The sequence below is a fragment of the Henckelia pumila genome, chromosome 4 (genome assembly GCF_033568475.1).
Source record: "Henckelia pumila isolate YLH828 chromosome 4, ASM3356847v2, whole genome shotgun sequence".
NCBI lineage: Eukaryota > Viridiplantae > Streptophyta > Magnoliopsida > Lamiales > Gesneriaceae > Henckelia > Henckelia pumila.
Genome location: NC_133123.1, coordinates 199,601,234 through 199,606,125, shown reverse-complemented (window position 1 = coordinate 199,606,125; position 4,892 = coordinate 199,601,234).

Sequence of the window (4,892 nt, the reverse complement as noted above, 5' to 3'; positions counted from 1 at the left end):
AAGTAAGCCAGAACTATTCAGAAGATGAAAGACACACAGAAAGTAAACTGAAGCGATGAGAATTCAGTACAGAATGCCAGATTGAGATATGAATTGAAGCCTCAGATCAGAATAAATGAATTCTATTATGATAGATTATCTGATTGTGCTTGATAGTTCCGAAAAGAAATATCAGATTTTGAAGAAAAGGCACAACAATTACTTTAAGATTCATCCAATAATTGTTTTATCAGAAGATAAAGCAAATGGAGGTAACAGAATAAGTACATTTTCGAAGTTAAACGTACAGAGAGTTTCTGATAAAGTTGAAAATCATTGACTAGATTAGTTCAGTGATAGTTGGAAACTCCAGAAAGTGAAACGAGATTATGATTTGAAAGAATATTTTACAAAAATACCATGATGAAACAGTATAGATGAGGTAAACAGGTGGTAGTTATGAATAGATTGATTGAAATTACTGTATACGATGGTCTGTCTGTATGATCAAATCACTGAATTGTGATTAGATTCGTTGCAAGATGAACAGTAAGCCCAGAAATAAGGTTTCAGGTTGAAACATTGAGTTTACTATTAAATTATAATACAGATGATCAGAAGACTTTGAGTACTATTTGAGGTAAAGGTACAACATATTATCCTTAAACTTGAAAAATAGTCAGAGAAGATGAATCGAATTTCGAGAATGAACTTTACCTGACATGATACCGATTATCAACAGCTCTGAATATTTTGAAATCTATGAATACAGCATCTTATTCTATGATTCATGAATAGTCCGAATAGACTAATCAGATTTTGCAGAATACACTATATGAGATGTGAATAACAACTATCTATTCAGATCTGTAAAGAAGATAGAGATATGATGAAATTACAGGAATGATTAAAATCTATTGTCAGGATTAAGACTTTAGATTTATTCGATAGAATGTGGCATCGATTAATTGACTGATGTTCTGAGAGTTGGTTATATGTGATTGCATTATACCATTCTTCGATTGATGGATTATCTGAGTTGATTTTCCAGATTTTGAGAATATTCTCAGAACTTTAATACCTGATTCGGTATTACTTGACTTGATGAGTTGCCACTTGATGATTATAATTCCTGTCACAGTTATTGATTTAATTTTGAGATAATGCTATGATGATATGATGAAAAAAAATCTGATTTCTTTGTGTTGAAATGATACTACCGAGGTATATGACATCAGATCAAATATGATTTGTGGATATCATATCAGATTTGATTTGAGACACACAAAGATTTTGAAGATGAATCTGTACGAAATGAAAACAGAGAAGAAGTAACAGAATTAGTAATTGAATGATAGATATAACTTTTGAAGCTGAAACTGATTCGTTAAGCGAAAGATTTATTTTTGAAACATCATTCAATTCAGAATTGAGACAGAGCAAAGTTGTTTTACAGATTCAGAATATGAATGAGAATACTGATTTTGAAGCGATGAACAGAATAACAGTGTAGATTTGATATATGTTCTATGCAGAGCATGGAATAATATGGAGAAAGAAACAAGTTGTCACTGGAACTGAATTTCACTGACTGAGATGTCAGATGGAATTGATGATTTGATTGAACGATATAATCTTTTCAGCTTGATATGATGGATCTGATTTGTTCCACGTATCTATGTGAAGGAAGTATCAGTAGATTCTTCCTATGTGCTTTAATTAGATGAAATAGATATCGAAAAGATTCTGAGTTAAGTCGATTAGTCGACAAATCTTTAATTGAAGAAAGAAACAGCTTAGAAGAATTCATTTCAATGACTTAAAGTACAACTGAATAGATACCGAATACACGAGAATAGAAGCAGATTCGAAGAAAGAATATGTTAAGAGATGAAGAGATGCGATACGAAGATCAGAGTTGAATGATTGAAGTGAGAATTACTTCAGATAATCATTCAGTTTATCAGATTGAATAGTTTGATTGACTACGATTTCGAGGACGAAATCATTCCTTAGAGGGGAGGAATTGTAAGGCTCGAAATGAAATTATTAATTATGAGATTTGAGAATTAAATTCCATATTATGGGCTAATATTTATTTGAGAAGTTATGGAAATTATAGATTTAATTTTCGACCCAAAAATATTTAATGTGAGAATTTACGGATTTTAAGAATTAAATTCCGAGAATTCTTAAATTAAAAGAATAAATATTTGATTTGAATATTTATGAAATTCAAGATTAAATTCCAAGTTTTGGGAATTAAAGAAGATTAGTTTTGAAGATACAACCCGAGCAGGGACTGATTTGCAAATATCAAAGTTGAAGGGCTAAAATGCAAAAGGCCGGAATTATTTGATTAATTCGAATTTATTTAATTTTAATCCGAGTATATTTTATTTGAGAATATTTAGAGTTTCGATTTAAATCTTAATATTCTTAAATTATTTTGGATTGAAATTGAATTAAAACGAAGGCCGAGGACTATATTGCAATTAATGAATACTTGAGGGACTAAATTGTAATTATGCAATAAATATCCGATTTTAAATTAGATTATCAGAATATGCACGTGTATAAATCAGATTTCCTTCAGAAAAGTTGAAGTTAGAACAGATAGCCGAGATATCTTCAATTTCTTTGAAATTTTGATTTTCAAAACGCCGTATCTTTTGATCCGATTGTCTGCTTTTGATTTTGAAAAGTGTTCTGGAATCCTTGCAACAATGCCTTTGATTTGATGTAATTATTTAATCATCTCGGCATGTTTTGAAGAACGAAATTTGGTAGAGATCAGTACTTTGGTATATGATCATGTTCTTGACGTGTTGTATCGTTTATTTTCGAAACCGGATCAAATATGGATTAAGGAATGAACTTGTTATGATGTCCAGCTTGTATTTGATATATTTAGCTTCTGTTATGAGGATTAGAAAGATGTATTAATGATTTGCAATGGACGTATGAAATGGATTGAAGTTAAATAAGTTAGATTCGAATTCGATATTTCGTTGGTTACCGATTTTTAGTCGCTATGCCGTCGATTCGTGTTTTTGGATCGTTTTGATAGCCTATGACTGAGTTAAGACATTGTTTGAAATAATTTTGAATGAAGTTAGATTGATGATTTTGAACTGAATTTGGAATGATTGAATAGAATGAAGATTGATATTGTAGTAGCCCGTAAACAAAATCAGTAATTAAGGAATTAATCATAATTACTTGAATAGAGTTCGGAAGCTCCGAAGATAGGTTCGGAAGTTCCGAACAGGATCGGAAGCTCCGATGCAGGATCGGAAGCTCCGATCATATTATGTCAGGCATGAAGATTGGCTAGATCGGAAGCTTCGATCAGGATCGGAAGCTCCGATCACCCCTATCCGAATTCAACAAGTGATATTTTGACACGTGGCAGATCAGGATCTTCGGAAACTCTGATGGCAGGATCGGACGTTCCGATCGAGGATCGGAAGTTCCGATCGTTGTCTATAAATAGAGGGTCGGGGCTTCATTTCCAATTGCCAATTTCGAGTATTTCCCTCTCCTTTCTAGTCTATTCGAGTTGTTCTAGACTTTCTAGGCTTGACCCGGCGGTCGGCGAGGCGTTCGGAAGTCGTAGCAGAGTTGTGCCCAAGTTCTGGAGGCATCGGCATCAAAGGGCTAACGACGGACGAAGGTATAGCTTTTGCTTTCTATAAATATTTAGGAGTATGCAATAGCTTAGTTAAGGCTTTTAGAGCACTTTAATGATAGTAGTATCATTTGGCAGTGTAGAGCAGACTATAGGCGTGGAACTAGAGTTGGTAGAGCTTGCACTGTTTTGAGGTACGAAAGTACTGTTCGATATATCCTGACTGAGTATGCATGTATTATGTGACTGCATTATTTATATGTCATTGATTTATGCTGCATTCATTTGCATTGTAGTGACCCTTACCTGGGTCACCTACTAAACAGAACTTAGACATGCAATTAACTTAATTAAACAGATATCAGAATAAAACTGCGGAAACCATAAATATTATACAATCCCAAGTAAAGGAATCTGTAATTTATCCAAAAAAATATACAACCAAATCGAATAGCTGTATAAACCCAAACAACAGTAATAAAACCTAAGCGAAGCTCCAGCTGGCCAACCACTGACTAGCCCCTCCTGGATCCACCCTCCTCGTCCAATCGCAAACCTGCCCCATGGAATAGGGTGTCCAGAAACACAGAGTACGAGACGTGAGCATAAAACGCTCAGTACGAGAGTATGAGTATACATGCATGCAAAGTGAACTCCCTATAGACTCGAGGTCAAGGATTAGATAACAGAGATAGACCGGGCCCTGGTATGTAGCATACTATGTCGTCGCTTCAGGAGGTGGCTCCCATACCGAGATAACCGTGGATACACCGGACCCAAATCGATGGAAGTCCATCCACTAACAGGATAGGGTACAACCCTACTAACAGACATCTCGAAAGAGATACAGCAAGATGCAAATGAATGCAGCATAATATCATGGCATATAAATCATGCAGTCACATAATACATGCATACTCAGTCAGGATATCTCGAACAGTACTTTCGTACCTCAAAACAGTGCAAGCTCTACCAACTCTAGGTCCACGCCTATAGTCTGCTCTACACTGCCAAATGATACTACTATCATTAAAGTGCTCTAAAAGCCTTAACTAAACTATTGCATACTCCTAAATATTTATAGAAAGCAAAAGCTATACCTTCGTCCGTCGCTAGCCTTTTGATGTCGATGCCTCCAGAACTTGGGCACAACTCCGCTACGAATACCGAACGTCTCGCCGACCTCCGGACCAAGCCTAAGAAGACTAGAACAGCTCCAAAAGGACTAGAATGGAAAGGAGAACTCGGAATTGACAAATGAAAGTGAAGCCTCGGCCTTCTA